The sequence below is a fragment of the Lampetra planeri genome, chromosome 41 (assembly GCF_965212315.1).
Source record: "Lampetra planeri chromosome 41, kcLamPlan1.2.h2, whole genome shotgun sequence".
In the NCBI taxonomy this organism is placed as follows: Eukaryota; Metazoa; Chordata; class Hyperoartia; order Petromyzontiformes; family Petromyzontidae; genus Lampetra; species Lampetra planeri.
Window position 1 is genome coordinate 4702559 of NC_136147.1, and position 14156 is coordinate 4716714.

Sequence of the window (14156 nt, forward strand, 5' to 3'; positions counted from 1 at the left end):
TGAACTGGCCTTCCATGGTGAAGTGGCCTTCCATGGTGAACTGGCCTTCCATGGTGAAGTGGCCTTCCATGGTGAAGTGAACTTCCATGGTGAACTGGCCTTCCATGGTGAAGTGGCCTTCCATGGTGAACTGGCCTTCCATGGTGAAGTGGCCTTCCATGGTGAACTGAACTTCCATGGTGAACTGGACTTCCATGGTTAACTGGCCTTCCATGGTGAAGTGGCCTTCCATGGTGAACTGGACTTCCATGGTGAACTGGCCTTCCATGGTGAACTGGCCTTCCATGGTGAAGTGGCCTTCCGTGGTGAAGTGGTCTTCCATGGTAAACTGGACTTCCATAGTGAACTGGTCTTCCATGGTGAACTGGTCGTATACATGGTCAGAGGCCGGCAACCAAAATAACAAGAAGAGCCCTTTTTGTTTGTTTGTTTTGTTTCCTTTAAAAGCAACCGCATGCGGCTCCGGAGACGGAGGTGGTCAAGACCAAGAACAGAATAGCAGCCCAAGGAGGGGGGACACCGCTGAGAGAACGTCCGTCGTAGACACGTTTCTGACATTGCGTAAAATCACCCCCGGTAGCCGCCCAACTGAAATGCGATGTTACTGCTCTACGTGGGTTTCATGTTGTGCAGCCTCTTGTCGAAGCTGTAGTGTCATTCGTCGTCTTCATTGTCGTCAGTTATTATCTGCACGGCATTGTATTTGTTCCGTGAAGCAACTTGAATGGCGTGTTGCCGGAGCACGCATGATGATGACGATGGCTGTGATTGATCATCGACTTCTGTGGGGCATTGCCAAAGCACACACACAATCACACACGCGTTGTTTTAAATTATCACGATGACTGACCACAAACACACAAAAGTCTCAACATGTCAAACTTCCAGCAACAGACATCGCCATTGAAGGTACGAGCATCCATACAGGTTTCCCTGTGTGGACTGTGTGTGTACTGTGTGTACTGTGTTAATGTGTGTACTGTGTGTATACTGTGTTAATGTGTGTAATGTGTGTGTGTACTGTGTTAATGTGTGTACTGTGTGTATACTGTGTTAATGTGTGTACTGTGTGTACTGTGTTAATGTGTGTACTGTGTGTGTACTGTGTGTGTACTGTGTTAATGTGTGTACTGTGTTCATGTGTGTACTGCGTGTATACTGTGCGTGTGCTGTGTGTATACTGTGTGTACTGTGTTAATGTGTGTACTGTGTGTGTACTGTGTGTGTACTGTATGTACGGTGTGTGTATTGTGTGTGTACTGTGTGTACTGTGTGTGTGTACTGGGTTAATGTGTGTACTGTGATAATATGTGTACTGTGTTAATGTGTGTACTGTGTGTGTGTACTGTGTGTGTACTGTGTGTGTGTACTGTGTGTACTGTGTTAATGTGTGTACTGTGTGCACTGTGTTAATGTGTGTACTGTGTGTGTGCTGTGTGTGTGTACTGTGTGTGTGCATTCTGTACGCTACTCTGTAGGCAGCATAAAGCGAGGGAACCCCGCATATGTCTTTAATTGAGCAAGGTCATCGGCGCTTGGGAAGAGAGGCGGTGGGAGGGGAATTTCAAATGTGAGCAGTGGAAGGGAAGAAACAATAAGATGAGAGTTGTGAATTGATTCTGATTTACAAAACGTACGGAACAGTGGCAGCAGTAGCCATGGTGACTGGTCCCATCGCTCTAAAATGTTCGTAGAGCGATGCTAAAGTGACCGACTCTGGCGAGTGAGCGACGAGTGAAGTGACACAAGAAATTTTAGATTTGAAGCTTTCGTGACTGCAAGGATTCATATTCTTAGGTTTTTTCGGTAAAGTCACGTAGGTAAAACATTAAAATTAATAAAAGTAAAATAAAATAAAAATCACGACATTTCGGAGGCAACACAAGCTTCCGTCTTCAGGTGGAACCGTCACAGCCACGACAGCTGTATCAAGTAATTTTAATGTTTTACCTACGTGACTTTACCGAAAAAACCTAAGAATATGACACAAGAAACCCCGCGACATGCACGAATATCAACTGTTTGCATGCCCCGTGCCATTCAAAACATCTTCACGCGAGTCCAATGGCCGTAACAGCAGTCCACGGTTGGCCGTCATATGGGGAGGGACTTTTACTCTAGGAGCGTGGGAATGATCCACCTGTGTCTTGTCCAGTGCTGCCAATGGAGATTCGTACCGCCGCCCAATGCTCGCTTGAGTCTGCAGACGCTGGCATTCTGAGTCCAAATAACTGTGCACGCACGGCTACGGTGTAGAATATAAAACAACAGGTCGTTAATCTCCACGGGATCGTTTTCCAACTTTAATAACGGACGTCCGCATTTACATAGAATTCGACACGCCAGGTGCATCAAAACGAGGCGTGTAATTGTCGAGAAAGTGTATGCAAATGGGCTTCTAATAACTCTATTAGCCACACCTGGCACAGAGCATTCTTGTTTTTTAAATGATCTTGCTAAGAAATAATGGATTTCAAAAATAAATAAAAAACCTCCACCTTGACTTCCACGTGGGAATTTGTCGCGCGGAGAGTCAACATTGTGTCGGTTTCAATTTTCAATCGCTCATTCCCAGGGTGCAGTTCGTTCTTCGGATGCAAATAAATAATATTAAAAAATACTTTTTTTTTAAAAACGCTTTAATGAAATGTACCGTACGAGTAATGGCAAAACTCCACAACTCCAGGAAGTGGCCCCGAAGCTTGGACAATTAGACCTAAGGCGAAACATAACATGTAAAAAATATGGTTTAAATGTTTTTATTTTTAATGATAGAATTTAGTATTGTCATCAGTATGGCATACGTATACCAAGTTTGCAGTCGATAATACATTGGGAAATGGGTTAAAATTGAGTTACAAGATTTGAGGATACGACAACAACAGACAGAGTTCAATAAAAGCGTGTAAAAATATTGTTTAAAAATATATATTTTTATTTTTAATGATAGAATATAGTACAGTATTGTCATCAGTAAGACTTAAGTATACCAAGTTTGCAGTCGATACCACATTGGGAAGTGGGTTAAAATTGAGTTACAAGATTTGAGGATACGACAACAACAATAATAACAGACAGAGTGAGTTAAATAAAAGCTTGTAATAAATAATAAAAATAAAGACGACTTTGTACCCTTTCGTGACTTGCGCGGCGGTGATTGACGGTGTCGCCGGGATGACTCGTCGGGGCTTGGGGCGCAGAGCCATCGGCGGGTCGTTCGAGAACGGTCGGGTTCTCGTGAACGCGATTCCGTCCAAACAAAACCCAAAAACACATTCCTGCTGCGGAGGGAGCTGGTAGGAACGTTGGGTTGCTCGGTCAATGGCCAGGGTCAACGGCGGCGTGGTGTATTCCGCAAATATGCCCGACTGTGAGGACGGGCACAAGCCGGCGTGAGTAGGTTAAACGTTGAGTTTTATAAGGGCACCACGGAGTGACCAGCCCCTCCCCACCCAGCCCCACCCCTCCCACCCCCCACTCAGCCCCACCCTACGAACCCGTGCGTCCCGAGTTCGATTCCCGCTCACGGCCAACACCGGTGACGATTATCGGAAGCGGGTACTGGGCCTCCCCTAGGTCGACTCAGCCTCAAATGAGTACCCGGTGCGGTGTGTAAAACATCGCTACTCGGGAGACAAAGGCGGCCGGGCGTGGTGCTGGTCACCCACCCCCCCTCGTGTGCCGTGCCGGCCTTCATAGGTGCTCGCTAACAGCACTTGCTCCTACAGTCGTTGTCTTTGTTGCGTGGGTGTGTGTGTAGTTGCAAGCGTGTGTGCGATGAATCCGTAAATACTCACATTTTATTCCGGGCCACGGCCAAGATCAGTGGCGAGAGATACCTGAACCAGACCTTGGGTCTCTTCTCTGGATGGTCTAGGCTTCAAATGAGGCTACACGGGGGGGGGGGGGGGGGGTCTTTGTATTCGTTTGTCTTCGTTGAACTTATAGTTGAACTTTTTGGATCTTTCGGTAAAGTCACGTAGAAGGGAAATACTAAAATAATAAAAATAAAACATCATAAAATAATTCTCACGACGTTTCGGCCACAACGCAAGCAGCCGTCCTCAGGTGAAGAACAGGTCTGTCTATGTTGAATGAAAAGGCGCTGTCTGAATGAAAAGACGCTGTCTTTCCGACAGACCTGTTCTTCACCTGAGGACGGCTGTTTGCGTTGTGGCCGAAACGTCGTGAGAATTATTTTATTATGTTTTATTTTATTACTTTATTATTTACCTTCTACGTGACTTTACTGAAAGAACCAAGAAGACGAATCCCTGCAGTCACGAAAGCTTTAAATCGAAATCTGATGGACTTCTTTCGCACCGTACTTAGCCAACCGTGCTCATCGGAGGTGCGGTGGTGGTGGTGCGGGAAGGACCTACAAACGAGAAACATTTACGACAAATCTTTGACTAATCTTATTATTTTATATTCATGGAGCGTCTTTATTAAATGCGCTTAACATAATAAAAAAAACAGCGGTGCAAACGAAGACATTGTTGAGATGGCAGGGCCGTGCAAAGGTACAAGGATTGGGTGGCCAAGACAGGAGCGGGCGTGGGGGTATGGGTCAGGTCAGGGCAGGGGAGGGACGAGAAGGAGGATGGAGGGGCGAGGGGAGGAAATAAATAATGGGGGGGGGGGGGGGGGCATTGGAGAAGAGGTGAAGCTTTGAGAGAGGAAGGAAAGGGGGTGAAGGAGTGGGAATGCTTAACTTCGTGAAACCTGTGCGCTTTGAAACAGACCTCAACACCTTTCTACACACCACGTGCCTTTCCCCGCCCCCCGCCCCCCCTTAACACAGAAATGTCTGAGGTCACCGTGCACACTCTTAGATTTTTTGGGTAAAGTCACGTAGGTAAAATAATAATAATAAAATAATAATGATAAATTAAAACAAATAAATTAAATCACGACGTTACTGTATCAAGTGTGTCAAGTGATACAGTAAATTTAGCTGTGACGGTCCCACCTGAAGACGGAGACTTGTGTTGTCTCTGAAACGTCGTGATTTAATTGAGTTATTTTCATGTATTATTATTTTATTGTATTCTTTTTTTACATACGTGACTTTACCGACAAATCCTTGCAGTCACGAAAGCTTCAAATCTCGAGGTCACCGTGCACATCGCTTGGCATGAGCCACCGATGTCTTAACAGGTGCTCGCTTGCTCTTGCTCCAGGCCTCCTGTGAGGACTGTTGTTATTCTGGGTCCGAAGAACGGGGTGTGAGATTCTTTTGCTGGAAACTAATGGGCCACGAAACGGCGATATAAACTGAGACGCGCTTTGTATTTGCAAAATACGTTGGGTATTTTTGAGATGTGGAAATGCTTTACAATGCAATGTGTGCGCGTGTTCATGCGGAGGAGGTGCTCGCTAACAGCACTTGCCCCAACAGTCTGCCCAGGCTTTACGGGGGATCTTTGTCTTTGTAATGTGGGGGGAGCGGTAGTGCAGCGGTTAGCGCGCTACGCTTTCCAACCCGGCGATTCGAGTTCAGTTCCCGCTAACGACCATCAATACCAGTGACGATTATTTGAGCCGGGCCTGGGCCTCCCCTAGGTCGACTCAGCCTCAAATGAGTGCGTACCTGGCGCGGTGTTTAAGCATCGCCACTAGGGAGACAAAGGCGGCCGGGTGTAGCGCTGGCCGCCCACCCCCTCGTGTGCCGTGCCGGCCTTCGTAGGTGCTGCTCGCTACAAACAGCGCACTTCCCCAAACACGTGTGTACGGCGGATCTTTGTATTTGTTGATATAACGCCGTGTTTTAACAGGGCACACTACAGTCTCAATGTTCACGTGGACAGATGTTCAAGTGCGCTGCCAAAACAGCCAGACAGAAGAACACTTTGCGTGCCGTAACGGTCGATCACTGTGTTGAAAAATTAAAGAAATAAAATACAATTGCGATGAATACGCTCACGTATGTCGATAACACTGGGGCGTTTAAAGGACACACACAAAACAAATGTATAATTGGGTGTCATTCCACGCAACGACATTTCCCGAAACGCTGTTTGTCAACGTATTCGCTGCATTATAAGAGACACATCCCCCCCACCTCCCTGTGTTTTAAAGCGTCCTGTAAGCTGGCAGGAGCGCGTGTGTGCGTGCGTGACCGGGTTTGTGTCCTTTTATTCATACCGGGCACACGTTTTGGGTTACGTCTCACCTTCAAGAGCATCTTACAATGCAGTGTATGTTGACGAATGTGCTGAGTTTTTGTTATTGTGCCACATTCTCATTCTACTTTTCAAGGCCCATCTCACCAACACCGCTCCTACACCTCCTCCCTGTGGGGTTCACGGCTCGATATCGAGGTGCCAATTCTTGCACTTTTCTAAGCGCAATGTCACATGTTCTCGCGAAAAGAAAACGCGGCTTGCTCCATTGCTGTGATTTGCAAGTCACGGCTAATGCAGGCACAATCGCAGGCAATCAACATGTTAAGGTGTTGAATCTCTGTCTTGTGTGTATTTGTCGGCTTGTTTTTTCTTTTGGTTGCCTTGAACAATGACAGTCGCAGAATAAATTGGGTGTGATGCTAGACGCGAAATAGCATGTTTGTCCACAGGGGTGTATTACGCCACATAGGATTCACGTGTAAATTAAGTGTCTCTCTGCTTTGCACACCTGTGCGTGTGTACGTGCTGTCAATGCCTTCGCGGACCTATTGCAAATCTCAAAGGCTCGTCCATGATTTTGCAGAGAATCGTCAAGCTCTCCGATGCAACTCGGCGCCAATGCAAATGATGTCACCACGCCTGACGTTCGCTTCCTTCCTTCTGCTAGATCCTCCAGTTGTTGCAAGGTCGAAACGTCACGTCCTGGGGTCGTTTACAGTTTCATCGCTACTACCATTTGGCTTGAGCTCCCCGCCGCTACCCTTGGTACACAGTCTGCCTGTCCTTAACATGCCACTCGTATTTACACCATTGGAACCTGATTTGCCAGTAAAAAATATGATAATTGTTTTTTTACCCTTCTATCTGGCAACAAAACTGACACCTTTTTTTTACAAGGAGTGTGGATCAATCAACTTCAAGGACAGTGCACATTATCAGAGTTATGTTTTTTGTTTGCATTATGACTGCAGGTATTGTGGTCTATGTAAACATGACTCCTTGTAAAAAAAGGTGTCAGTTTTGTTGCCAGATAGAAGGGTAAAAAACCAATTATCATGCCACTCGTAGTCACCACCACCACCACAACAACTACCGTCGGACTTAACGTCTTCCCCTTGAATCGCTGAAATCCGCGTGTCAATCCAGCGCCTGTCTCCGCAACCTGCAGTCCGACATCTCGCCCACGTGCCCCGGACCCAACGTCACCCACTCCCCTCTTTCGGATGACATCGACAACAAATACGTTCTTGTCGCCTGTTTCGAACGCGGTTGGTCACGTACGGTGCTAAAGAAGTTCAGCACACGCACGGAACTCGCCAAGTTGCTTAGGGGCCGTCCATAAATGACGTCACGCGATTTTGGACGATTTTTGACCCCCCCCCCGCCTTCGTCACACGCCGTCACAAAAAGTCAGACCCCCCTCAAATATGACGTCACAAAGCTCTGCCACCCCCCCCCCAAAAAAAAAATAAAACATGCTTCAAATCGCTTTAAACTATTGTCATTGTAGTGCGTATTTAATGTGCCGCTGCGCTCTGATGTCGCAGGAGTGTTGTTATAACAATTATTGTTGTTATAACAATTCTATATTTATTTAATGTTGCGCATTTTTATGTGACGTCACATTTCTCATCTCAACCCCCCCCGCCCTTGTCACACATCGTCACAAATGTCTGACCCCCCCGCCCCCCTCGGTGCGTGACGTCATTTATGGACGGCCTCTTACCCCGTCCTTTTCAGCGCGATTTTCCGGCGTGCTCTGCGTTCGCCTGTAATGCGACCGGCGCATGGCCATTGCCATTGTTTCTGGTGAATCGGGCATGCCCCAAAATTGCACGTTGGCTGTGCCGCGTTCATTGTAAATTAGACATCTCTGCGTGGCGATGCGCATTAAGCATATCCACGTGGCCGGTGCAAGCGCGGAGGCGCGCTGATGGTTGCCCGCATTGTCATCTCACTTGGTATGCAACGCACACATCCCATAACGGTAATGAGGTGCGCTGCGGTATATATCAAACGCAATTTTAAAAAGGCTCAGCCGTCCTCCACTTACAACGCGTTTCTGTTCTTCGCTAATGAGCCCTCGATCCGATTTAACGCGCGTCCACGGAGGGCGGTGCTCTATCAGCTGAACGTCCCCCTTACGTGCGCGGCCGCCAACGCCTTTGAGCCGTCTGCTACGGAGGAAGGACCCTTGCCTGAAACGTCGCCTCGTATCTATATTTTTTTTTATTTAGGGCCACAGAGTTGTGCATTCGTTTGTTGGGTGTTTTATGTGTAGCTGTTGTTGTGGTGGTGGTGTGTGTAACGCAATAAATAGCTGGGGGTTTAGAGTGTACGGGTATTATATACTAGGGCTGAACGTTTCGATTTAAAGCTTTCGTGACTGCAGGGATTCATCTTCTTGGTTCTTTCGGTAAAGTCACGTAGAAGGTAAGTAATAAAATAATAAAAATTAAAACATAATAAAATAATTCTCACGACGTTTCGGCTACAACGCAAGCAGCCGTCATCAGGTGAAGAATGAAACACCACCAAGCTTGGAGCGTATATATAAGCTGGGTTGGAGGTGGAAGAAGAGCACCTTGACAAAATAATTTTCAAATTTTCAAATTCTTTTGTCAAGAAGATAGGGCTGAACGATTTGGGGAAATCTCTAATTGCGATTTTTACGACAGATATTGCGATTGCGATTTGATTTGCGATTACATTTTTTAAAGTCAAGCTTCAGTTCAATACTCACTGTGTAATAGATTTAAAACATTAAAGCATTACCACATGATACCATAAAAATATGAACTGCTCTATATATTATAATGCAAGAATGAGAACTTAAAAGATATGAATTGCTTCCAACATGTATTTATTAAAATGTTTTAATTGAAATAGAACAATCAAGCATAGGACAATTAAGTTAAATAAATAAAGTTATAATAATAAAATAATTAAACAATTCCAATAAGAAAGTATTAGGACTTTTCAAATCGCAAAAAATCGCAGCCTTTGAGATTTACTAATCGCATTGTTTCAAATTGCGATTTCGATTTGAAATCGATTAATCGTTCAGCCCTAGTCATATACATATTGTGCACTAGCGTGTGTAGGAACCCCAGCAACGTGTTTGCGGACTTTGAATGTGAGTGCACATTTGTCCTATAAAGGGCAGGAGCATAGCAGTCTTAAGGGCACAAACACGGCCGCATTGAGACATCTGCTTTCATATCCTCGTCACGTTTACTGACGTCGCATTTGTTTGTGTTGTTGTTGTCGTTGTTGTTGTGTACACTTGCGGCACCGCCTTCTGAACGAGTGGCCACGTTTTCGCCGGCCGCACGGGAAAGCAGGCGAACCGCCTGTAAAGTTCCATTTTTTTCCTCCACCAAAAAACAAAACACCGCTCGACAAAGCGACGCTGCCACTTCCACGCGGAGGGCGGCACGACTCATCGTCGCCAAATCAGGGAATACCCAGAGAGCTTTGCGCTCCTGAGATGCCACTTAACGCGAGGGAATTGGCCAATTACTGTCACTGTCGATTAAACTTACCACCCTTGAATAGCCATATATTTGGCCAGCCAACAGATATTCGCGGTTGGCTGCTGATGTTAAACGTTGTTAACACGTACTGATTTTCAAAGCTAATACTAACGCTTCTTACTTTTTGTTAAAGACATTTTTTTTCTACCCAAGTTTACTTTGAATATCAGCATGTGATCAAATAGGGGCTTTAAAAAAAGCAGCAGCCTACCGCTTAAATTAGCACGGTTGGCTACGTACTGCACCTCCGATTCGTACGGTTGGCTGCATACGGTGCGAAAGAAGTTCAACATACATACGTACGTAGAAACATGTCTATTCGGTGAATATTCCACCTTCATATACTGTATACATATGTAAGTACTCATGGTTTTGTGCGACACACCTATTTGGAGCTATGGCTACATCCTTTTGTGAACCACCAACCTTGCCCCCGAGTTTCTGGATCACAATCGGACCCGGCACGGAGGCATGGATGAGCCGATGAAAACGCCTTTGATGGATGTTAAGAGGTGGCACGCAGGTCATAGAGGTCATTTCAGGTGGGCTTTCAAACACAGGCCACACCGTGTACTCTATAATCGGGACTGGCTGTGGCTTTGAGTGGCACAGATTAGTAATACAGTATCGCATGTGTCTCTTTCCCCTTTCTCTCTCTCCCTCTCGCTCACTCTCCTTTCGATCTCGGCTGCTCCCTTTTCACGGGCTCCTGTAGGAAATAATCATGTTGCTGTCAAGACATCACTGCCCTCAAGGGCAATAATTGGAAGATGGCACAGAGAGGGGAAAGAGGTTAACAGGAAGCAATAATCCTGATAAATGTCGACTCGAAGCATGGTGCTTCTTACATATTGTGGTTCTACCAAATGAAGAGGCTCCAACTCCGGGGTTGTACATTTGAGACGTCCTGGCCAAAGAAGGTGACGACAACCCAATAGGGCAGGTCGCGCACGCTGGGGTAAAGTGTGGGTACTCCCCAACTCCAGCAAGACGTGGAATACGCGGGCCATGGCACCATCAAGAAGGAGCTTCTAGAGCGCCCTCTAGTGGAGGCCCCCTTCTGCCGGCAGTGTCTCGAGCAAGCAACTGCAGGGCTTGCGCCTTTATGTTATTTTTTTTTTACACGCGTTTATTTAAAAGTGAACGTGTCCGGGCGTAATTGACACGCCTGATAATATTATATTACTGGTTCTTTCGGTAAAGTCACGTAGAATGGAAATAATAAAAACAAATAAACAAAACAATAAAATTATCACGACGTTTCGATTGCAACACAAGCAATCATCGTCAGGTGTGAAAACCACAGCAAGAAAATTTGAAAAAAGTGGCGTTTTTTTTCTTAACGTCAACACCACGGACAGCAACTGACGGTTGTTGACACGGACGAGTCCATCTGTGCTCGGAACGGAGGAGGGGGGAGAGAAGGAGAATGGAATGCGGTCTGAAAGTCACCGTACGCGTGAACACAATCAATTATTTCCCTTCTACGTGACTTTACCGAAAGAACCAAGAACATGAATCCCTGCAGTTACGAAAGCTTTAAATCGACATTTACGCCTGAACAGGTCCCTGCGGGGTGGGCTGGTAGGAACGAACAAATACGATACGAAGGGAGAGTTTGAGGCCTAGTTCTAGGCTTTAGGCCTAGCTGTAGGCTTTAGGCCGCTGTGAGTTAATTTTTAATTTAAATGTTTTAATTAAAAACTATCTCAGGGAATTATAAGGGAATGTTACACTTGTTTAGCCAGGAAAGCCTCACTGAGTCTAAAGGTTTTTGTAGGGTCCTGCCAAGTGTTTGCAGTAGGGGGCGATGTTGCTACACCTAATCGGACATCGGACTGACGGACGGACGATATAATCTATTGTAGGCTGGTTCACTTCGTTCCTACCAGTAAATGTTCTATCCCTACCATAGACGGACCGTTTCCCTAATCGTGCAGTCCACGCGCCTGCAATAAGACCATTCCCTTCTGGTGACTTAGGGTCTCCTCCCTTGCGAACGAGACCTGTCCCGCGTGTTGCTTGCCTTCTCACTCGGTGAGACAAAAAAATAAACGTGGAGGAAGGCAGGTGGAAACACGTGACCGACGAAAGCAGTCGAACTCCGAGCCTTGACCAAATCTTTTTCGTTCGAATACTCCAAAAATGATATCATATCATCACGTTCCCTCGCTCGTCCTAAACAACAACATTGCACGTGTAATCGGAGTCCAAGCGCACGCGAGCACACTGAAATAATCGCGATCTTATTTCGAATCAAAGTCGCGTCTGCTTTGTTTGGGACGTGGCCATGACGGGCGAAACTGATATTTCAATTATCAGACCTGGAATTGAGAACAATTAAATTACCCATTGACTGGCGTTCGTTTTTTTTTGTTGTTACAGTGAGTCACCGATGGCCAGGCGGATACCCCATCGACTTGTTGCGCTTGAGAAACCGGTTTTAATAAGGTTCCAACCAGGATCTCGGCGGTGCCAGGTCAGCATGTGAGCTGGCAACGAAATATTAACATCCACTGAATATCGATTTAAGGCTTTCGTGACTGCGGGGATTCATATTCTTGGTTCTTTTGGTGAAGTCGCGTCGAAGGGAAATAATAAAATAATATAAATTAAACATAATATCATATTTTATTTGCCGAAAGAACCAAGAAAAATGTAAAACTATTCAGTGAATTCCTATTTTATTATGTTTTTTTATTATTTTATTATTTCCCTTCTACGGGACTTTACCGAAAGAACCAAGAAGATGAATCCCTGCAGTCACGAAAGCTTTAAATCGAAATTTAGTTTTACATTATTGAACATTATTGCCACGAGACTGGGACAGGTAAGTTATTTCTCCAACCGAACAGCAGAATATTGAATGATGAGAAAAAAACATTACGGAAATATTGCTCTTGTTATTTACAATCGCGTTGCGCAGTCACAGATACTCTTGCAAACGAGCTTACAACGGAACACCAAAGTTTCCACGAATGTCTTTAACGTCACGATAGGTGTAATATCCGAGTCGAATGAGACACACACCCCAGGATGGTATCGCACTCGACTGCTCCCAACAGAGAGGAATCATTCCTTTGATTTTTGTCAAAAATTACATCAGAGCAGCATAGCGAACGACACGTTAATTTCCATGCGTTTCCCTAAGTGTGACAGACTGGTGTTATCCGCCGTGCCGTTGTGGCATCGCTTTGTATGAAAGCCATCCGGGAAATTAATTTTTTTCTTCACAAAAATCTTGAAGTCTATTTTTTGCCCTCCCCCACCGCACCCCCCGCCCCACCGCACACCCACCCCACCCCACCCCCACCGCACCCCCCCCACCGCACCCCCCCCACCTCCACCCCCCCCACCTCCACCCCCCCACCTCCACCCCCCCCCCACATCCACCCACCTCCACCCCACCTCCACCCCACCCCCCCACCTCCACCCCCCCCCCACCTGCACCCCCCCCACCTCCACCCCCCACCTCCACTCCCCACCACCTCCACCCCCCCCCCCCCCCACCTCCACCCCCCCCCCACCTCCACCCCCCCCCCCACCTCCACCCCCCCCCCACCTCCACCCCCCCCCACCTCCACCCCCACCCCCCCACCTTCACCCCCACCCCCCCCACCTCCACCCCCCCACCACCTCCACCCCCCCCCCCACCTCCACCCCCCCCCCACCTCCACCCCCCCCCACCTCCACTCCCCCCACCTCCACCCCCCCCCACCTCCACCCCCCACCTCCACCCCCACCTCCACCCCACCCCCACCGCACCCCCCCCACCGCACCCCCCCCACCTCCACCCCCCCCACCTCCACCCCCCCCCCCACCTCCACCCCCCCCACATCCACCCACCTACCTCCACCCCCCCCCCACCTGCACCCCCCCCACCTCCACCCCCCACCTCCACCCCCCACCACCTCCATCCCCCACCCCCCCCCCCACCTCCACCCCCCCCCCCCCACCTCCACCCCCCCCCCCCCCACCTCCACCCCCCCCCCACCTCCACCCCCCCCCCACCTCCACCCCCACCCCCCCACCTTCACCTCCACCCCCCCACCTCCACCCCCCCACCACCTCCACCCCCCCCCCCACCTCCACTCCCCCCCACCTCCACCCCCCCCCCACCTCCACTCCCCCCACCTCCACCCCCCCCCACCTCCACCCCCCACCTCCACCCCCCCCCCCCCACCTCCACCCCCCCCCCCACCTCCAACCCCCCCCACCTCCACCCCCCCCTCCACCTCCACCCCTCCCACCTCCACCCCCCCCCCACCCCCCCCCACCTCCACCCCCCACCCACCTCCACCCCCCCCCCCACCTCCACCCCCCCCACCTCCACCCCCCCCCCACCTCCACCCCCCCCCACCACCTCCACCCCCCCCCACCTCCACCCCCCCCCACCTCCACCCCCCCCCCCACCTCCACCCCCCCCACCTCCACTCCCCCCACCTCCACTCCCCCCACCTCCACTCCCCCCACCTCCACCCCCCCCCACCTC